Genomic DNA, 24,179 nt, shown 5'->3' on the forward strand with positions numbered 1-24,179 from the left:
TAATGAAAACATTACATCTGCTTTCAGTTCGTCCACGCGAGCAGTGCAAGGCCAGAGGGAGGCGTTTGGTCTAGTCGACGATTGAAATCGGACCCCTCCCTTTCCTTTCCTCTGTAATTTTTGGTCTGCAAAATTGGCGCCGGGATGCTTGACGATGATCCGACGGCAGGCTCTACTGGCGAAAATTCAAGGCATGGAAACAAGGGCACGGTGGCAAGTATGGAAGGCATTATTACTGGCAAGGTGGCAAATGCTGGAGCCAATATTAATTGCGCCCTGCTAACAAAGGATGGAGACAGGTGCGATCGTTCCTCTCCCATTAACTCTAAGGTCACACAGTCTTTTTTTTCTCCTGCTAGGTCTATACCCTCTAACAACAATGCATCAAAAAGCAATGCTGGTTTTAATGTTAACATTGGTAGCAATTTTTCGCAAGGTAATTTCAGTGTAGGTGGTAAGCCGAGGTCATTCTTACAGGCAGTCGCAAGCTCAGCTCCTGCGATTGTCTTCGGAGCTTGCTTCACTTCACCCTTGCACAATGAAAACCCAGTAGTCGGTAAGCAATCTGGAAATCTTTCTTCATTTCAAGTTACTCCTAACCCTGAAATGCTATCTGAGATAATAAAGGAGAAAGAAAGGCTAAAAAATATCGCCATATTCTTTTCGGTAGTGGAAATTGACAAAGTCCCAGCTAGAAAATTTTTAGATGATTGGTTTTATAATTACTGGAACCTGAAACTTGGTTATCAAATCTCATTTTGTAGGCAGATACAAAAAGGACTATTTGTTGTTTTCTTTAATAACAGTGATTCTCAACTCGATGTTCTGAAAAGGGAATACTGGACGATGGGTAATACTACCTTCAGAGCTTTAGCTTGGAATGCTGAAGCTAATCTTGATGAAATTGTGGCTCTTTCGGCCCCCAGATGGTTCCTCATTAAAAATATTCTGCCTTTTTTGTGGCGGTTTATTCCTTACCTGGTTGCTCCTCTAGGTAAATTCCTTCGCATGGATAACTCAGCTCGGTTGATTCCTCATCTTGATGCCAGGGTGCTTATTGCTTTGAAACCTGGCCAAGATTTTCCTAACAAGCTCTCTATTACCATTGTTAATGACAAGATTTCTTGCCTTGTTGAATCTCTGGGAGGGTTAAATGCTTGTTTTTTATGTAGAAAAGAAGGACATTTAAGAAAAGACTGTTCTATTCTCAAAAACATTCCTCAAAAGAACCCTTCTCCTCCCATGGTGAATAATCCCTCCCTCTCTCAATCTATCCCTTCTTCCTCTGTTCAACCTAACACCTCTCCTCCTCCCTTCTCTGCTTCGCATACACCTCTCTCCTCTCGGCCGACTCCTTCCTTTGATTCTACTTCTATTGCCAGTATTGTGGATACCGACAGTTTTCAAGTTGTTATGAAAAAAAGGAAAAATCGATCTAATAAGAATTATGTGCCTTTAAGTATGCCTGTCCCCCAACCTACTTCATCTAATAATTCGTTTGGTATTTTACAGGAATCAACGAAGTTCGATACGCCTACGGTCAATATATTAGCTCAAGAAACCACTATGATTTTTGCCCCTGTTTCAAACGCCCCCGACCCTAAGGTCCCTACTAAAAAGTTTCAAGAACTCTCTGATGATTATTTCATTGAAATCATACCAGCCACACCTGCTTTCAAGTAGCCCGTGATGCAAGATCTTGTTTCCCCATCTCTTTCAGATGGTGAAGATATACTCACCTCTAAGAGGAAGGGGAGACCTTCGGGCTCAAAAAACAAAATTAAGAATAACAAAAGGCAGAATCAAACAGTCCTTGGTGATGCCTCTCCTATGGAGGAAATTGTAGGCCCTAAAGTGTCAATCCCTAAAGCTTTGTCTCAATGAATTGTATCGCTTGGAATATTAGAGGACTTGAATGTCCTGATAGAAAGTATGTGGTTAAAAATTTCCTCAGTGCTAATCGTAATATAGATATTTGCATGTTGCAAGAAGTCAAAACTACTGGATTCAGTCTCGAATCCAATCTCAATTTCATTTGGCACGATGCTATCAAGTTCTCCACTAATCACTTTCAAGGGAGGGTTGGAGTGGCTATGTTAGTCAACCCTAGATGGGGATCTAAAATCAAAAGCTTTGGGTTCTCTCCCTGTAATAGAGCTATTTGGTTGATTCTCAATCACAATGACATGGATTTCGACATCTGTTCTTTATATGCTGCCAATGATTACAAAGAAAGGTCTAGTTTTTGGTCCTGGCTTTCTTCGCTTCCTGATGTCCCTTGGATGTTTGGGGGTGATTTCAATATGGTCAAGGATCAAGAAGATAAGTTGGGTGGTCTTCCCTTCTCCTGGAAAGATTAGGAAAAACTTGTCTGGAATAATTTTAAATCTTCTAAATCTCTTTTTGACCCGTTAAGAGGGAACAAAAATATTAATCCCGGTCTTTGGTATACTTGGTGTAATTACCAGAAAGGCCAATTTAGAATCTACTCTAGACTGGATCGCTTTTATTTGAATAAAAAATTCTTCTCTGTGATCCCAGATAAGCATAATAATTTAGTGCTTGTTTCCCCTACTACTCTTTCAGATCACCATCCTATTTCTATTTCTATTAATCTGGGTGGTTCTGCTACTTTGCGCAATACTATTAATAATAAATTCATTCTTAATACTAGCCTGTTGAACGATGAAGACATTCTTGCTGCTATCTCGATCATTAGACTGATTAATGAGTCTCATTATCCCTCATTATCTTGCATCGATAGGTGGACTATGAATATTTTTGCATGGCAGAATTTGCTGAGGACAATTGGTCAAAAAAAGGCCAAGGATTATAGATATAAGGAATCTTGGCTTAACAAAAATTTATACAATGTTGAGATGACCATTCAAAGAAATTTTGATAACCCCTATCTCTGTCATCAACTTGCTTATGCTAAGGATGCTTTGAGAAATCATCAGCATCATAAAGCTTTGGGTGCTCGAATTCATTCTAGAGCTCATTGGCTTCAAGTTGGTGACAGAGGTAGTAAGTTTTTTTTCAGCCTTATTAAACATAAACAGGCTAAAGAGAGTATCGATAAATTACTCATTAACAATCAAATGATTTCGGATACTAATGTGATTAAAAAAGAGTTTTCTAGTTTCTATGAAGATCTTTTTACTTCTGAGGACTCTCAGGAGGCTAGGATTATTAGAGAGCAATGTAGGAATCTTATCCCCAAGAGGATCTCGGATAGTGATGCTTCTGATCTTGAGCAGCCTATATCCCTAGAGGAAATTGAAAAGTCCATCAGTTCTCTTAACAATAATAAAGCCCCAAGACTTGACGGGCTCCCTGTGGAATTTTATAAGGCCAACAGTAAATGGATTTGTCGAACTTTACTTAATGTCTATAATGAGGCCATTGATAGTGGTTCGCTTGGTAAAGATATTAACTCTGGCATTATTAAGCTCATCCCTAAGGAAGGTGATAAATCCCTCATAAAAAATTGGAGACCTATAACTCTCCTAAATGTTTCTTACAAAATTCTTGCTAAAATCATGTCTTGAAGATTGGAGTCTATTCTTCCCAAATTCGTTTGTCCTACTCAAACTGGTTTTGTTAAAGGCAAATATATTTTAGAGAATTTAATTACTAGTTGGGAGGCTTTCAATTGGGCCAAGCATACTAATCAAAAGGTTGCTATGTTTTTGCTAGATTTTGAAAAGGCCTATGATAGACTAGAGTGGGATTTCATTATTATGATGCTCCAAGCTTTTGGCTTCCCCTCTTTCTTTTGTGATATTGTTAAAATTCTTCTTAAAGATGCTCATGCTCAATTTGATATTAATGGTTCTCTTTCAGCCCCTTTCCCTTTGGATAGATCTATTAGACAAGGTTGTCTGCTTGCCCCTACCCTCTTTGTTATTGCTTCAGAAGCTCTTTTCTACATTCTTAAAGACAACTCCTTTTCTCCTGCTATCAAAAGCATCACCCTTCCTAATAATAAAGAGATTATTAATTGCCAGTTTGCTGATGATACCTCTATTTTTCATGAGATCTCTGAGTCCAACTTCGAAGCTTTGATTAATAAACTCAGTTTTTTCTATAAGATTTCTGGGGCTAGGTTATCTCAAGCCAAGTCTATTTGTCTCGGTTGGAATGACCAGCCTCCTGATTGGTTTGGTAATTTTGGTTTCCAATGGGGGGGTCCCTCAAAAATTGTTAGATATCTGGGTATTCCATTCTCTGTTGATCCTTCTTTAAAGGATATGTGGAGTTGGGTCAAGGATAAGATCCATAATAAGTTAAATAAATGGCACAATAGTATCTATCTTTTGCCAGTAGAGTTCAAGTTTGTCAAAAAATTCTCTCTTCTTATAATATCTACTATGTGTCTGCTTGGATGTTTAATGATTATCAAGTTTTGGAAATTCAAAAAGTTATCAGGAATTATTTATGGTCAGATGGGAAAGGAAATAGTAAAACCCATTCTGTTAGATGGAGCTGGTGTCATGTTGATAAGATCTTTGGGGGCTTGGGGCTTAAAGATCTGAGACTAAGTGGTCTTTCTTTGGCCTCTAAATGGATTTTTCATGCTTTGGAGGGAGATGATCCTTGGAGAGTTCTCATTCGTAATAACATTGAAAGGGGTTATCCTAAGAATGCCAAATTCTGGAAGTATCTTCCCCTTACTGATCTTATTTGTGGTGATTTTCCTATCATCGTTCAAGGCTCAGCTGTTTTCAAGTCCATCTGGAAAGCCTGGAACCATGTTAGGCATCTCATCACAAATAAATATTTTTTTGATGATAAGACCCTCCATGGGGAAAGGTCCATTTGGTGGAACCTTAGGCTTGGTAATAAGCCCCTTGCTCTTACTCAAGGTTGCTCAGCTAAGGCTTGGGCCAATCAGGGTATTAACCAACTTATTGACATCTTTGAAAATGATAGACTCATTTAGTGGGATGAATTAAAAAGCAAGTTTAAGCTGCCTGACTCTCATAAGAAGACTTATAATATGATTTTCAGGGCTAGCAATTTTTTTCCTACTCTTTGCCATGTTGATTCTAATAGGTATCAGAAAATTAAATGGCCGGGTGGTGTTATCATTTCTAGTCTTAAAGCTAAAAATATTTACTCTATTGTTAAAAGAAATGATGAGATTATCAGTCATATTAATAATACTTGGTATACTAATTTAGATACTTCTTCTTGGAATAAGATTTTTGATAATCTTTGGAAAAGTTCTATTGATCCCAAAATTAAATGTTTTAAATGGCTTCTTATTCTCAATAAGCTTCCTATTAGGAACTCTTTCTCTGATACTAACATTTGCAGCATTTGCAAAGTCCTAGAAACAGGAAGACATATATTTTTTGAGTGCAGTTTTGCTAAAGAGGTTTGGTTGATGTTTGGCATCTCTATCCCTACTACCTTCAGCATTCTTGAAGTTATTACTGGTTTTCTTTTTAATGCTAAGAAGGATGTTATCATGTTTTGGGATATTCTCTTAGCTAACATTTTGTGGCAAATTTGGAAGTGCATAAATGAAGAAAGATTTAAAAATATTTCCAGATTGCTTACTGAGTCTTTCCGAAGTCTCACATATTTCAAAATTTACTCGCAGATCCAGATCACTATGAAAATCAACAAGGCGAAGTTTAAAAGATTACTTAAAGATGGCTATGTCACTTTCTTTTCTAATGAAGCGAAGCTTGGTTATCTTTGGAAGTTGCACTTGGACAACATGCTCACTTTCAACCGAACTATCAACCGCATCAGCATGGAGACTAAAAGAAACCCCCAGAACACTACTAGAGATATGCTCTACAGGCGTCAGCTAATCCAAGATCATAAGAACTTGGTTTGGATGGAAGGCACTAAAGGCTAGATTACGTGGGTGGATACCTTTGAGGAAGTGTTACATTAGTTGTTTTTCCCTCTTTTGCTCTGGTTATATGTAACTCTTGGTTATTTTGCTGTGTGAGGCTTGTCCTCTGAATTTTGGTGGCTCTTTGCTACTCGGTGTTTTGTTGAACTCCTTATTTTTAATACAAAAAACATTACAATTAAAATACTATAGTATAAATAAATAAATAATAAATAAAGTGTACTAACTACGTAGATATTTATTTACTTAAAGTTTGTGTTTTCTTAAAACTTGCTAAATACCTTTGAATTGATTAGCAAGGTAGATTCATTCTTTTAATACTTCTTGCTACTATTACAAATATGTAACAATGTTACTTGGCTTTCATGCATTGCATGTTAAATTATTTTTAAAAAATTTTATTTTTATTGGGTTAGCTAATATTCTAGAAGACTAAGGACTAAACAAACTCTGAACTGGAAAATTAATTCTAAATTAGGAAGAGTATTAGACTTACAGAATTTGAAATCAAGATTAATCACATTTATAGATAACAAAAACACAAATATTAAAGTTGTACAATCTCTAAACCTTTCAAGAAGTTAATCATATGTATATACCTCTATCCTATATAAAAAATTAATTACATAGTTAAATCTTACCTTTACTTTTATATCTCTTCACTTTTTCTTTCCTAAAAAAACCTATCGGTCTACTCCTTCACCTCTTTCTGTGCAAGTGCTAGTTATATTTAACATTGCTAATAATATAAAAATGCAGTGTTCCCATTGACACATTGACACATTGCGGAGAGCTGGCTGAACATAGCTTCCGTTTTTAGGGTGACAGAGAAGTTAAAATGTTTTGAAATGAATGGTAATTGATGAGGCTGCGTCGCGGACGTTTTTATTGCTGGAAGCATTCATAGAAGACATCAGTTTTCATCATTGGAAGATTTGTCCGCTCAGGAGAAGGAATGTTTGCATGAGAAGATACAGTATACGACTTCTATTGATTTGTGAAGGCATTGTGAGTCTTTCTTCAAGCTTAAACAGTGTTTGGCACATGCTGTGCGGTGCGCGGAGATTTACTTAAAGCTGAGATTGGGAGATTGGGAGATTGTACGGACGTTTGCCGAGTCTTAAACATTACCATACATTCACATCTGGTTGACTTGCTATTCAGGTATTCAAGCGCTGTCTCAAAACTCTTTTTCTAAAGCTTACATATGTTTCTGTTATCTTTTGCATGCGTATATATGATACCCTGTAGATTGTGATTATGTTCCTTCAGACATCATAGTGTCTATATGATACCGAATGATTTCAGGCATATGTAGAAGTGATATGTAACATTTTACTCATAATTAAGCTCAGGTAAACAATACCTTAATTTCCTCTGGAGCCCACTTTTTGTTTCAGGCACAGAAGGGGCCACAAAGATCGAAGTGAAAAAGCATGTGATGGCTTATAGCAGGAATCCTCCCACCATAAGATATAAATCAGATATAAATCCCTCAGACAAATACCTATTGGAACAAACAGTGCGAACTTAGCTTTTGCAGAGTAAATTTATAGTTGGATGACCAGCTTGTCGGTGGTGTTACACTACTTGCCAATAACTTAAGCCTCACCAAGGAACAAAAGGAGTGCTTAATATTGTAGGTTATTGAAGATTGGAGGGAGATGAAACATCTTTATTACTCCACGTACAGGGAAACCTGTTTGAGAGAATTGGAATGGGTATTTTCTCAATAATATTTTGTGATTTGGGTTTAGTTTGGCCTTCTGAATGATGTACATATCTGAGTTGTTTGCTACGGTTATTTTCTTGATAGAGCTTGCTTAGATTTGGTGGAGGTTGGTGGACTTGAAACATGGGGGAATATTACACAAGGGAAAAATGTTTTGGTGGTTGGAAGTCCATCGTTATGCCTTGACTGGGAGTATCTTAGCAACTTTAAAAAATTGATAAATATTGGTTTCTTTCTCCTTAGAAGTAGTCATTTTCAAATTTGTGTGAGGAATATTAACTAATTCTATGAAACAAGCATTTAAGAGGATTTTTTTTGCACATATACCTTTGAGATGTGAGAAAATGAAATTTTCTACACCCACAAAGTGAGACTTGTTTTGGCTTCCATCTCAAAATGATGCAGTGAAATTTCCTCATGATATAATTTGACAGAACTAAATGATGAGTCTTGGTGGCTTACTTAGCGGGATGCTTGTTTTATCTTGCTCTTATTATTGTTCTTAGTCAAGAAGAACTCTTAGAATGTAAACAAATTGCTTAGGCACGAAACTCAATGCATTCCTTGAAGATTTTATGGATCCAAGCCGTTAAACCTTTCTTGGACATATCCACAAGGCACTTAATGACGCTGATCTCTAACCTATATTGGGAACAACCGGCTGACTGGATTTACACTAGCCTCTCCTTGAATACACTTCTTTTCTCTCTCTTCAGACTACCCTATAAATAAATTAGTAATAAACTATATGTGAATTAAGAAGACCATGCTATCTTGGTTATTATTCCAGTCTACGAGCATGCTGAGATATAATAGGTTGCTTAGACACCAACCTCAATGGTTTCCCTCAAGGTGTTACAGATCCAAGCCCTTAAGCCTCCCTTGGAAATGTTTGCAAGGCACTCAGAGTCGCTGATCCTTACCCTGTCTTGGGAATGACCGATTGGCTGGGTTTACACATGCCTCTTCCTTATTGCATTTTTGCTCCTCTTCCGAACTTAGAAAAAATAATAACTAGTCTTGAGCATGTGAGTTTAATACTGTACATACCAGTCTCAGAGATGCATAAGCTCTGTCTTATGATCTGAGTGTCTTCTGTCAAGTTTGCTATCATATATCTATGCATATATCCTTTTATAAGAAGAGGAATTCCTTTGCTGGTTAATTTGACATGCACTTTCTATATATTACTTTCCCTCATAACGTAACTTGCAAGTAGGTGACCTGTCTTTTATCCTTACCTTTGGTTTTCCCCTTCCCTGTTTGACTTGGATATATGTTGGTGACTGTAAATATTAATTCTGATGTGTTCAACCTCTTTAATTACTGATTGAAGGATTCTTTTCCTACCTTTCTATGTTTTTCTGTATATGTTTGTATCGCTAAACTTTGATTGTCTTTTCGATGATGATAGGATTGTGTATACAAATCCCACTCCTTAAACGTTTATTCCTATATTTGGCACTGACAGTATTTTATCCCTGATGTTTTATTTTATAATCCACACTGATTCCCTGTTCCATGTATGATATGTATTTGCTGATTGAATGTTAGTAGCTGACTGTATTATATATGTTTATGACTGATTGGATATTCATATGTTGATTGTATTTTTAGTGTTGAATGGATCTAAAGATTGTTCCCTACTAAAATCTCATCAACTCCCAATCTTTTACATGCAATTAGGATGCTTCTCAGTTCTGTGATATGCAGAAATCAGTCCACTCTATATGACCAAAATATAAAATTCTATACATTCTTCTCTAGAAGAAGTCTGAGGTGAAAGATCTTGTTCCACCCCTTGTGAGTAGCTATGGTGGATCAAGCCTCTAAGAGTAGGCATGGTGGATGTCATGGAAGAAATTCCACTGTAGCACTTTTATTTATTCACCCTCTAGGAGTAGCCATGGTGAATGTCATACTGAATTTGACAATATTATGTTGAGAAAATCTGTGATAAGATTTTGATATTGCCACTCTTTGGTTGTAGCTCCTTTGTGCTTGTCAGGATAAGACACACCATGTCATATGAATGATCACTCTCTTGCTAAGGAGTGTTAAAAGATGAGTTAGCTGCGATAGAGCTCTTTCATACTCGATAATATGCAGCAAACATCTATGATATATGCTGGTGAATTTGGATTGTATTGGTTTTGACTCTCTTTGCATGTCTCTCCTTTCCTTGACTAATGTATCTTGGAAATTTCTTCTTTGCTAAGAGGTAGTGTTGAAGTATACTTGATAATATGCAGCAAACTTCTATGATATATGCTGGTGAATTTGGATTGTATTGGTTTTGACTCTCTTCACATGTCTCTCCTTTCCTTGACTAATGTATCTTGGAAATTTCTTCTTTGCTAAGAGGAAGTGTTGAAGTATGCAACTTTAGAAGAAATTTTTGTATGTGCTGATTGTAAACACCTAAATCTGATTACGCAATTAAGTAAGCTTATTTAGTTATTTCCTAAGGTTTTTTTTTTTAAGATCAGTAAAAGGCTGAGGCCATATAGAATCCAAAAAATAAAAGTTATAAAGTCTCCGTTCAAACGGGCCCTAGTAGGAAAAGAACGGAGAAGAAAATCTTTAGTCTAGCGCAGGACATAAGTCCTATACATAGATACAAAGATAAATGGGGCATACCCCAGTTTTCAAACAATAGTGAATGGGGCATTTCCCCATTAATGATACATAATAAGAATAGGAGAAGAGCTCCTTTCCAGGGAACATTCCAAAGCTGAAAAGTATCCATGTTACCTAACATTTCCATAGCCTTACTAAAAGAGATTCCTAGTGTAACCTACAAATCTTGATCAAGAACCCAATTAGCTTGTTCCAAAAATATAAATCAATGAACCTTAGTTGGGATATTATAAATGATCCTCCTCTAATGAGATCAATAAACACTCGGCGATAACATAAATAATCATTGAGAATACTTCACTAGGCGCCAAACATCTATTAAATTTAGAGCGATGACAAAGGCATGTAGAAGGAAAATGAGAAAAAATGATCCTCCAACGATAAATATAATATTAGTGTCTATCAATAAGTAAATGGAAAGAGAATATGTGCATATATAAATAAAAATGTAAATACTATTAATGATAATAATATATATAAATAAAAATTTCAATATATATATATATATATACACAAATGTGTACACATATATGATCAAATATATATTCACATCCATATATATATATATATATATATAAAGACAAAGCATCCCCAATATGAGGAAATAAACTAAAACAAAGAACAAGACAAGGAAATAGGCAAGTTAGTTTGTAATATGCAGAAGAATCGGGAAACTACATTTCTATATAAATATAAAAATATATAATAAACCATGCTGAAACAAAAATTAAAACACCAGAGATCTTTTCTAACCCATGTCAAACCACCATATAAGTGAGTGAGGGATAAAAATCTAAACAAGCCAGAGTCCTAATAAGCTGGGATAAATAAAATGAACAAAGCAGTGTATCTTGAGTAAAATTAAAACCTACACTGCGGGAGCTTGGAATCTCTGCCAATTTCTTATACAACATTTACTCCTAGCTTAACCGGGAGGGTAGAAACCAGGCTCTGATGTAACAGAGACACATCAATGACAGTTCCAGCTGGAGATGCTAACTATAGGATAAATTGCTCATTGCAGCTCACATTAAGCTTTTAAGATACATCACTCTTATCAGAAGATAAATTGTGGTGCACATAATGAAAATTGAATACAGGTTGAACCGACGATGGAGCATAAGGACTCAAAATAGATTCCAGTCTTAATTCCTAAATCAATAACATCTTCTTACCATCCTAACTTAAGGGGAAATAGGTCAAATATAGAAAGAAAGCCTTATTCTGAATGTTTGCCCTATCTGAGGCAATCCATACCTTATAAAGAAAATGCCTAAAACATCTCAATATTTATCATACGAACCAGAAACAATACTCATCAATTAAAATGATCCCATACCAAGTACGGTGAGAAAAAAGCCCTCCTAATCTGGCCTACATGCTTCAAAATGTGAGTCAAAAACTAAAAATACCAAGCCAGGGGCACATTATAAAAGTATTGAAACTGTAAAGAATGGGAGGATGCCATTTATGAAAAGCGAATTCTGAAGCCATAAGCCATTGTGTAGTACCACTCACAGATAAACTTTGTACATTACAAATAATATTTAAAATGAGATCCTGAAAACATATTATGATATTCAACTCAGATTCATTTTGAAAATTTAAACGAGAGAAAGATGTCATACGCGTATGTCATAAAAGTCATTTTAATATTAGATTCAGATATTTACATTTTCTTCACCTTTATCAGGGATACCCTTAAGATCAAAAGGGGCCGAAGTCCAATATATGGTTGAGCTCCACACCTTCAACTATGAACTATTTATACTGATATTATACCCGTAATCTTTGAATTTGACATAACTAGACTTATAATGTCATACATATAGTTACCAAAACATGCTCAAAAAACTCTTCTTTATAGAGCTTGACCCATTACAGAAGACCCTTATTACGCAGATACCAATCCATGCCTTTCCATTCCACACAGAAGCAAGTGTTCATCACAACTAAAAGGAACATTCAGTTTCTCTTAATTTCCTCCTTCCTTTCAGGGAACTTCTTAAGATTCTTGATTTCCAGAATTGGGTAAACCCTCAGTGGGTGATCAAATATCCTGTACTCGCTCTGCTTCAGAATGCAGAGATAATCATCTATGTTCTCCAAAACTTCCTCAACTTCCTTAATAATAGGTCCCTATAACACAACTCTACAAAAGTCTGCAATTGCAGCCTTATCCCTATCTACGTGGAGGTTCGTTGCTATGAACATAACAACAATATCAGAGTTATGCTACTGCCTATCCATGAAATTGGAAAATTCTTCCCCAACCACTATTAGGATGGCCCTATGAATCAAGTTGTAGCTATTCCTCACCGTTTTGTTGATTCAAAGTTTAGTTATAATTATGCCCTTCATCCTAATTTTAGCCAATACCCATCCTAAATTTAGCCTAAAGGGGGAAAAAGGAGACTAAGGTCCTATAATTATGCTCCTCATTCTAATTTTAGCCAATACCCATCATGTTCCCTTCTAACCCTTAATTAGCTAAGTAATCAACCATGCTATTACCCTCTCTAAAAATGTGATTAGCCACAAAATGTCTAAAGTTGCGTAGGAAAAAAATTGATTGGTGCAAAAGATTGTCCAGTTTCCAATTCACAGTGGAACCTTTCCTGATGGCATTAATAACTAGGGAGGAATCTGGTTTGATTTCTAAGTTCTCAATCTTAAGCCTATTACATTCTTTCAAACCTTCCAAAAGCACTTGGAATACCACAATATTATTAGTTATGACCCTAATCAATTTTGCAATGGAAGAAATCCTAGTTCCTTTCCAATTGTGAATACAACATCCTATACCCATCGGGCCTGGGTTATCTCTAGAGGCCCCATCAAAATTGAGTTTAAACCATCCTACCTGTGGAGTCTTCCACACACTTCTTTCTGTCCTCTACTGATGCAAATTTGACTTTTTCTTTTAAATTGTGTAATATAAAGCCTTCCCATTTGTTTCACATTCTATCATCCCAAGGGGTGAATTGATATGAACCATTTTGAATCCTTAGGAGTCTATTTACTATTTCAACAATCCCTACTTCTAGTTTGATCAAGAATTGAGATAACTTCATCGATTTTTCTTTGGAAATTCATCATTTCTTTCTTTCTAGATCTTCCATATAAGGAGAGAAGGGGAAGCAAACCAAATGCATCCATAAGAATCCTTAAGGTGTGGCTTGGGCCATCTTAGGAAGAGGTTCACTAGGTTGTTAGAAAGGGCGGAATGCCAACCCAACTTATTCATAAGCGAGGTCTAACAATGATTGGAGAATTCACAATTAATAATGATATGATCAATTGTCTTTGAGTCCTTTTTGCACATAACGCATCTAGATGGCCCATGATAGGCCATCTTGCAAAAATTCTCCATAGTTAGAATTTTATGGTGAAAGGCTAGCTAAGAGAACATTCCTACTTCAAGGAGACAACATTTCCCCCAACACGGATCCAAGGGGATGTTGGATCTAGGAAATTCATTGGATCTATATAGAATCTCATACCCGAACTTCGTGGAATATATACCTGATGGGGACCCATTCCAGATTATCTTGTCTTGTCTTTGATTAAGAACTACTCTTCTAGAGTCTAGAAATTCTCTAAGTCTATTTATGAAATTGTCAAGTATGTCAAAATTCTACTCTAATTTCCAAATGAAGTCAAGCGGGTTAGGCTCAGAAATAATAAAATAAGCTGCTACATGCACACCTATCCTATCTTTCAAGATCTAAATAGGCCTTTTATCCAGAAAATAGTTAGAAAGGATCGGGTATCCTTCCCATGAATCATCCAAAAGAGAGCATGTTCACCAATCCTTAGGCTCCATGTCAACTTTTTAATAATCAACGGTCTACACTTTTTCGTAAAGTTCCAAACGGAGGAACCATTGGAAGGGGCAACATGCCTAAAAGTACTAAAAGGATTCCTCTCATCAAGGTACTTATGTCTTAGAGTCCTAACCCATTTTAGATTGGGTTCCATAATCATCTTCCAAACCAACTTAACTCCTAATGCCTTATTCCATTCTTCTAATCTCTTGATTCTAGCACCCCCGTCTTCCTTAGATTTGCGTAGCTTATCCCAAGAAAATACAACCAGTTTTCTCTTGTCATCAGACCCTTTCCAAAAGAAGGTTCTAAACTATTTATTGAGTTGGATCAAAGCGTCACCATGAAGATCTAGACAAGCCATCTTAAAAATTGGGATGGTCATCAAGACTGATTTAAGCATAGTAGCTTGACCTGCTAAGGAAGGCCACTTATACTTCCATGAAGTAATCTTCTTGATAGTCTCCTCCCAAAGACTCCCTTGCCTAGAAATAGAGGTAAGGGGATGCCTAGATATTTATTCAGAAATTGTTATCTAGTAAACCCCAATACATCTAGGATTTCCTGTTCTAGGGGGAATGGGGAATTAAAGAAGATGACTACCATTTTCTCTTTATTTATTAATTGGCCCAAAACCTAAGCATACTTTACTAAAATACTACCAAAACTGCTTGCTTCCTCAACTGAAGCCTCTCCATACATCATTGTATCTTTAACAAACTGTTGGTGAGTGGTAGGTTCAATATGCAAAGTAATCCTAATGCCTTTAATACTTTCTTTGATTCTTGAATGATTTAGGATCTACCCAAAGCTTCTACCATAATGATGAAGAGAAATGATGATAGGGATCCCCCTGTCAAAGATCCCAAGAGATATCAAAGAAACCTTTTGGTGTTCCATTGACTAGAATTGAGATTTTGGGGTTGAAATACATTCAAAAACTAGGTTAATCCATTGCTTAGTGAAACCAAAAGCCTTAAGACATTTACATAAAAAATGTTAGGAATAAGGTGTCTCAACCTTGGATAATTCCTATTCTTATTATTTGTTTTGTAAAATGTATTTCTTGCAAATAATGTTGATGTGTCGGCATCTTGAATTGTGTATAAGGAGATCATCGCTAAAATGGTTATGACGGATTCCTATGACACGTAAGAGCTATGTTAGGAAGATTCAATGATAGGTGAAGACAGGTGGCAACTGATAAATTTGAGTACTGTACACTCTACCCCAATAGTGGTAAAACCCTAATACGGTTACCTTTGGGAGTAGCCCTAAAAGTGAAGCACATGTTATAAGTGTTTTTAGGGTTGTGAAGAGGTGGATGCGAAAAAAGTGTATTGTTGGTACTGTGAGTTGCTACTGGAGTCTTCTATTGTCGCTATTGAACTTGCATTGCAAGTGTATTGTAACCTTGTGTTGAAGATAATACATTATGCAGGTTCTAGAGGGGTGGGGTTGTTTTACCGAAAGGTTTTTCCCCACCGGAAAATCTTTGTGTTATGTGTTTCTTTCTCTGTCTATTTTCTTTATGCTTGCTTGGCTGAAATATTGTTGTTTACATGATATTGAATCTGTAAGTGTAAAAGATTTTAATAGGATTTGCACCATACTTCTCTTAAGAGATTAGTGTAGGAAGCTATTTTCGCACCTGAGTTTCCTTACAAAAAAGACCAATTAACTTTATCATAAGCTTTTTTAATAGTTAATTTTATAAGAAAAGATTTTTCTTTATTATGATGGACAAAGTGAATAACTTCTTTGACTATAATAACCCCGTCTAAATGGATCTTCCTGGGACAAAACCAGTCTGTTCCTTTGAGATAATAAACGGAAGGATAGATTTGAGCCTATTAGCAAGGACTTTTGTCAAGAGTTTGTAGATAGTGTTGCAGAGAACTATGGGTCTAAAATCAGCTAAAGAGAATGCATTTTGTTTTTTAGGAATTATAGCTAAAAAGATATGGTTTAATTCACTTAGTAGTCTGCTAGAATTCCTAATGTTCTCCAAAACTTCCACAATTTCATGACCTAAGAAGTGCCAGTATTTTTGATAAAAGAGGGCAGGAAACCCATCTAGGCTTGGTGCTTTTTTTAGGGTTTAATTGGTTGAGAGCGCTTGGCACCTCATCTTTAGAGATTTTCTTGAGTAATTCCTTATTTTTTTCATGGGATATTAACAAGTGAATGTTGTTTAAGATCCTATTATCTTGAAGATAGTGATCTCCTTTGATATTCAATATGTTTTGAACAAAGTGTACTGCTTCTGAGGCTATTCATCAAGTCTATCTATAATTGTACCTTCAGAAATAGTTAAGGATTTTATTTTGTTGTGCTGTGTCCTGATTTTCATACTATTGTGGAAGAATTTGGTGTTTCTATCTCTTGACTTTTTGTCTCCAGAAGATTTCTTCTTTTTCAAGGACCGCTGCATAAATGCGCAACAATTCTTTCTCTTTCAAAAAACTTTCTTGATTCATACCATTTGCGATAACTTCTGTATTTAAGATTGCCAGACTTTCTTCGATATTGATTTTTTCATGAAAAATGTTGCCAAAGGAATTAATATTCCATTCTTTTAGATTCCGTTTAATCGCTTTAAGTTTTCTCATAAAGATAAGGCTTTTGATCCCTCAAAGGAAACTTTATTCCACCATGTTTTAATAAGATCCACCAGCTTTGGTTTTGTGAACCACATTTTTTCAAAACAGAAAGAGATTCTCTTAGGACTAGCAAAACCTAGACATTCTAGAAGGATCAGGAAATGATTTGATCTAGAAATTGGTAAGTTTTGGGTACTCAGCTCAAAATTGAAATCATGGAAGTTGCCCTTAAAGAACAACCTATCTAGTTTCTCCTTTATATTACTAAAACCTAGCCTTCTATTTGTCTAGGTAAAGGTGCCATTTGCAGTGAGGATTTGTGGGAATAAGAAAATGGGTATAGGAATACGTATTTTGGAATTGTTATTCTAGAATAGAAAACAAGAATACGTATTCCTATTCTTGTTTGGTTCTCAGAATTTGATGGGGAATTCATGGACTCAAAAATTTATGTTTTCTAAAATAAATAAAACTGGAGTAGGAATACGTATTCCAATTCCACCTATTTAGGTGGAATCGCAAATGCTCATTTTTGAGCCAAAATTTGAATACATATTCCTATTCACAATTCCGATTTAGTGCACCCAAATGGAGAATTTGAAATTTTAAGAATTTACATATGCTTATTCCACTCATATTCCTATTGCCAAACGGACCCTAAACGCTGTCATAGTTTGGGAAATTCTTCCTAGAGCACCCTCTTTCTCCTTAGATATGAGAATTGCATTGAAATCATCCCCAATTATAAAGTTTTGTGTTGATTGGGCTGCCATATACAAATCAATCTCTGGTCACACTTTCAGCTTATCATTTAAATTGGATGAACCATATACATTTATAATGCTAATGTTTAGATCAATATTAAAGGTATAAAGTTTACCACCAATCCAAAATCTACCCTATTCCAGGAATTCCAAACTTACCTTTCTAGGGTTCCAAATAATTCCTAAACTAGTAGAGCCCTCCTAGCCGGTGCCCCACTATATCCCACCCTCCTAATTTTTTCTTCCATCCCTCTAAACTATCTTGATCTAACTTAGTTTCCTAAATAAATAAAACATCAACCACATTATTTTTAAGGGTACTTTGTTAGGGGCATTCATACCCCTAACATTCCAGGATAAGGGCTTCATGGCCCCTTGGAAAGGCTTTTCCCCTTCATAGCTTATGACAGTGAAATCTTGACTTGACCTGAGACCTCTGCATCTGTACTTCTTAGTTATGATAACAATTTCCTCACTCTCTGTTTGGCTTTTTTAGTATAGTACATGCATGGTTTACCCTGTTTAAGAGCTTCCATTCCCAGATCTGAGGCTTCTATCAAATCTTTTCTTGAGTCCAAACTCCCTAATCTTGTTTCTGGTATTACTCCTAATCCTGTATCCAAATTAGTCACCTCTTCCAATAGAGTCCTTACTTTTGCGAGTCTAAAATTTGGGGAGAGCAAATCTAAACCTATAAGTTCCCCAAGGTCTTCCACTTCTAACTTATTCCTACAATCTTCTATATCTGCATTCTGTAAATGAGCAATGGGGAGATTATTCCATTCAGAAAGTGGAACATTGTTCTCAATTAGCAAGAGCTCCTAATCTACTATTTACTTTTCTATCTCTATTTGGCTCTGTATTCCCACCAGAGAAGCCTTATACTCTTCAATGCTAATATCCTTAATGCTGGCCTCCCTTATATTTACTTCAAACCCGATCACCTTTTGGCAGAGTCATTTTAAGACTTACCTCCCTCTCTTCAGCCTCAACTGGATTGCTCCTATAGTCCACGCTTACCATCTGATGGATTTCAGATCTCAGCCTTCTCCCTCCTCTAAAAGTTTCATCCCCCTACCTATCATCAATCTCTCATTCCTCCAACCCCAAGGGAGTCTGAGTAGTCTTTTCCCTCCTATCTGAAGCTCTGCCCCCTTTTTTGATATCATTGTCCATCCCCATTGAACTATTAGACTGCACATCTTCCCTATTTGGTAGATCCTCCACCTCTGCAACAAATACCTCAAAAAATTCCAGGAACATATTGATTTTTTGCCCCTCTCCTAAGAACCACTTGGTTCAAGGTTTTAACACTAATCTCTATTTCTATAAGCATTGTGAATTCCAATTGGCAATAGTCTTGATCTATCCATCCTACAATAATCCCTAATCTTTTTCCAATTTCTCTAATAATGTCTTTGTTTAATAACTCTACCAAAAGATTGGACACCCTAATCACTTTAATTACTTTGACATTTTTTTTACATCACAAGGGTTGAAATTGTTTTCCTAGTCCTTCAAAATGAAAGAAACATCTTTACAAACTGGCAATTCTTCATTTAAAAAGCTAATTTTTAAAGAAAGGGAACAAGCCAAGAACATAAATCCATCTGTTAGGGTAGTGATACCTACCTATGGAAACTCTGATTGAAACCATGCAACAATTGTTTCAATTGGTTTGCCAAAACCATACCATCTAGCAAAAACCCCATATTGTTTGTCAAATATTTGAGCCTGATCTACCAAGCTGTCTGTGAGATCAATTTCCATAATAGTTGGACCATTAATCTGTCATTAGATTGCAAGCATGTTATGGTTTGATACTATTATGTCAGATGCTCCCTGCTGAGGCTTGATGGTGCCTAGTTTTGAAGAACCATCCTCCTTGGAAAGCAAAGGGTTGAATCCACTGGAGAGATTCAGATTTGCCTTGGTCGATTTGTGAGCATTTCTTTTGAAGGAAGGCATTCTTCGGTGTGTCACCAAAATCCATCCATGGACATATTTGGTTCTTGAAAAAATGAGGTGTTGCTGGTTGATTCGCCACTGTGATGGCTATCAGTAGAAATAGCCACATTCGTGCCGCACCATTTTCCTCTCCTAAGGCATTATTAATTAAAGATCTAGGTCAACGCTTGTCACATCATCCCATTGGCCAAAAAAATGCACTAATACCAACCTTAAATGCTCTTACATCTCTCTTACACACTCCATCCACCTCTTAGACTTTTGTCCCCTTCACATCTATCAAAATGGTCACATTCCCCCCAATTACCCTAATCCCCTTACATGCATTCTCCTTATGACACTTGTCACAAAGCTATGCATTTGAGAAAGCACAATCCATGTGCCTCCCTTTACTTGCATCTTGACCACTCTTAGAAATCTTTCAAGTTTGCATCTCGACAATTCATTCTCACCTATCCTTGCCTGTAAATTGAACCCTCGCCCCTTCACAAATCATTCACTATCCATATTGTTATCATGTCAATTTGCTTCCACATAGTTGCCAAAGCATCCTCACAGTGTCAAAATCCCTCCACAACTCCATAGTTTGAGATCATTCATCCCCATCCTTAAAGCAAACCCAACCATTGAAGCTTGAGCAACACTTTGAGCATACATATGTCATCTTGGGCCACATCTACTCAACAAAAGGAGCTTGTATTTTATTGTTTCGTGCTTTTTTTATGGTCAAATTTTAAGTGTAGTAATTTGTCAATCTGTTGAATGCTTGGCTAGCTTTGTATTCTTACACTAGTTTTTATTGCTACTTAAATTATCCTTGCCTATGGATACTGAGTTTGGTTGCTTCTTTTAGCACATTCATGACTGTATTGGTTTACAAAAAACTTTTGTTCATGTGTGCACATCATTGTGTATATCGCATCATGTATTTAATGATTCCTTCTTTGTTAGCACTAGTTTCCACCTCGTTCTTATTTCTGGTTGTATTTTGCCTACTTCGACTCCACTTGTATGATATGCTTTTGTCTTTGCATACTTACATGGATTCCATGTGAATGCATATTTGGCATCCTCTCCGTTGGCAAGATATTATGTGTAACACGTGACTCAGCTACTTCACGATCATTCATTAAAGACCATATTGTGGATCTGAACCATTGTATTGATGATTGTCTATCATAAAGTGTGAATGTTGGTGGAATTAAAATGGTCACCACTGCTACCGTGTCTTCTCTCACCTTGTGTTGTTAAACTAAACAGATTCATCTCTTGACTATCAATGACATGAGTGTTAGTTTCTTTCGGATCATATTCTCACATTGGAAATCAAGGCCCGGGTGTGATTGTAATGTCTCTTGTTCATCTAGCTTGTAATATCTAGAGATTGTACAGCTTTAGGAGTGGAACAAAATTCTTATAATTCAAGCTTAGGGGTCTCTTCTTATTCAACCTCTTAATTTGATACTAGTGTAAGTGTTTAATATGGCTTGTAAATAACTATATGCAAATGTTGGCTAGTTTGACATTATGCAAGGATGATATTGCTAATAATTATTGATGAGAGTATATGTGTTTGTGGAACAAGGATCAATCTGAATGCACATAGAGATCAAATTTCTACCAATCTTATTAATAGATTGTAAGGTGTGTATAGTACTCTGATAGAAATGAATCATGGATCTCCTAGGTTTAAAGAATTTATGGAGGAATCGTTCTCAACTACTGAAATAGACAACTTTCAATATGCTCTAAGTGCTTCATGTTATTTTCTTTCTTTATCACTGAATGATCTGTACCAAACCTTTAATCTGTAGTAAGTATTTAATTAATGGCCTTGTTCTCTTTATTTGATAATAAATTTTCCAACGCTGAATGAGATTGACTCACTAATTACACTACGAGAGAGGATCTGATATAGAATATGTAAAATCTTTTATGAATGTGATGGCTTTTAAATATTCTATTGGCTGTTAATATTCTGATTGATGTCTATATTCTGTTTTCTTTTATTTGTTCTTTTGGTCTAAATTGTTTTGTGACTGTAATAATATCTAGACTTCAATTGGATACTTGCCTCTATTTCTTATGGTCCATATGATGCAATTGCTGACTGTCAAAACACCCAACTGTATAAAACCGATTACATGTTGCATTCAATCAAACTTATATGTGTGATATGTTCTCAAAAGATAGTTTGTCATTAAATCTAACTCAGTGTCTTCATAACTCTTCTCAGCTTAACATCTGACCTTGCTCACTTAACCAGATCATCTTCAGTATGTCTTCTACCTCTGAATAACCTCACTTAATCAGATTCTATCTCTGTTAGGAGATATAATCAAAACATCAACAATTGCTTCTTAGAAACTATGTCAAAATGCTGTCTTCACCAAATCTGTCATAACTCTCTCTAGTTTTCATGTTTCTGCACGCAAACTTAAATGTAGCATCAATACACTCTGTAGAACATGTCCTCAATTGTGCATAAGCTAATCTTCCTTCCACGACCCGTGCGAAGTGCAACTATCCATTTTTCTACTAGTTTTCATAGAATAACCAATATGTTGACATCAATGACAAACTCTGTCTTGAATGCAACACACAACCTCTGAATCATGTCTCCAACAATGCTAGGATACTCTCCCATAGGAATACCATCAATGTTCATGCTAACAATCTCCCCCTTTGGCATTGGTGGCAATATAGATGAAAAACATCTGAGTTCTTTGAATACCAATTACATCTCTACTGCAACTGCTCCCCCATTCATGATGTCCATGAATGTCATCTATACTATAACCATCATGCATAAGGAAGGTGTTAACCTCCCCCGTACATTAACATCTTTTTAAATCCTCTTTATCAATCCTTTCAAATCCTCTTTATCAATCAAATCTCTCTCGTTCACATCAATATACATATCAAAGAATGTTTTTCATGTATTACTCTCCCCATAAGATATCTGCAAACATTCATATCAAAAGATGTTTTTCATGTATTACTCTCCCCCATTGACATCAATGACAAATGTATCATTATGTAAATTCACGACGTAAGATATGCAATAAGCTCAAGTGTCAAAAAAAAATATTAAAGACCAGTTACCAAGAGTCCTTCATGACTCAAGTTAAATGTAGATTCTCCCCGATAGAGTAAACATAAAGCATCCAGTCCTGATAGAAGAAATAGTTCTATATTACCACTAGACTGATTCAATTGCTCCATCAACTACTCAAATGTAGGCTGGGTCATAACCAAGCATACCTCTCAAGTACTCAAACGTATCCTTCGCCAAAGGTTTTGTAAACATGTTTTCTATCTACTGCTTTGTGTTGACATACTCTAATTTGATCTCTTTCTCCACAACTTTCTCTCTTAGAATGTGGTACTTAATAGATATATGCTTTGTTTTTTAATGTAACATTGGATTCTTTGACATATACACTGTACTTGTGTTATCACAATGTATGATAACGGGCTCTGTAAACTCAATTCTAATATCCTTCAACATTTGTTTCATCCATTCAATATGATTATAACTGTTTGCTGCTGCTACATACTTTGATTCTGTTGTACTCTGCGAAATATAGTCCTGCTTCTTGCTTAGCGAAGAAACCAATCTTCCTCCCAAGAAGAATGCTCCACCATTAGTGCTCTTTCTGTAACCTACTCTTCCTGCCCAATCCACATCAGTGTATGCATATAAAGTAAAATCATTTAGATATGTCATACCATAATCCATAGTCAGGTGTACCCTTCAAATATCATAATATTCTCTTTACTGCTACATAATGTGACTCTTTAGGATCAACCTGAAATCTTGCCACAATACCAACTACATTAGCTATATTAGGTTTAGTGTGTGTCAAATATTGCAATCCACCAATCATAGATCTGTACTTTTTCTGCTCAATAGTAGGGGTTTCATCTTTACTAGATAATTTGTGACCAGTAACCATAGATGTTCCAACAGGTTTACAACTTTCCAAACCAAATCTCTTTAACAAATCTTTAAGATACTTAGCTTGTGATATGAAGATACCATCTTTGTTGAACAATATGCAATCCCAAGAAATACTTAATCTCACCAATCATACTCATCTCAAATTCCTTCTTCATCTCTTTTGCAAATGCTTCAGTTGCTTCATCATCTCCTCCAAAGATTATGTCATCTACAAATACCTCAACAATTAGTAAATCACTTCAATCTTTTTCAAATATAAGTTACTATCAACATTACCTTTTACAAATCCCAAACTTGACAAATACTTATTCAATCTTGCATACCAAGCTCTAGGTGCTTGTTTCAATCCATACAATGTTTTCTTCAATTTGCAGACCATATCTTCTTTATCTATCAAAGAAAAACCATCAGGCTTCTTAATGTATACTTCTTCTAGTTCACCATAGAATGTTGTTGACTTGGTAGGACAACTCAAGTCCGTGAGCATAATCTCCAACTTCACAGATGTGGTGAATTTCTTGCTTGGAAATGAGCCTTTCTTCTATTTTTCCATTACACATTCTTTACATACCACGTTAGTAGGTTTGACAATCTTAGGAAAATCTCTAACAACTAGTACTAAACTTCACAATGTTATCAAAGTTTATATGAAAAAATCTCTCATGCCACAACCATCACCCAATTTAGCAACTAAACATGTCATCTCAGTAGAATTCAACTGAAATACATGTCTTTTCCTTGTACCAATACTAATCAACTTACCATCTCTATCTTTGATTATACAAGTCTTCTTTGTAAACAACAAC

General features: G+C 35.9%; 1 long non-coding RNA gene across 1 annotated transcript; it reads left to right on the forward strand.

Moving 5' to 3' along the window:
* Nucleotides 1–6,601: 6,601 nt before the first annotated feature.
* On the forward strand, nucleotides 6,602–7,916 carry LOC149558389 (uncharacterized). The gene is made up of 2 exons (XR_016365031.1): nucleotides 6,602–7,039; nucleotides 7,276–7,916. It is a non-coding gene; the product is annotated as an uncharacterized LOC149558389 (long non-coding RNA).
* The last annotated feature ends 16,263 nt before the right edge of the window (nucleotides 7,917–24,179 follow it).

The sequence above is a fragment of the Cupressus sempervirens genome, chromosome 5, assembly GCF_028749045.1.
Source record: "Cupressus sempervirens isolate cs-2001-9-10 chromosome 5, ASM2874904v1, whole genome shotgun sequence".
NCBI classification, from domain to species: Eukaryota; Viridiplantae; Streptophyta; class Pinopsida; order Cupressales; family Cupressaceae; genus Cupressus; species Cupressus sempervirens.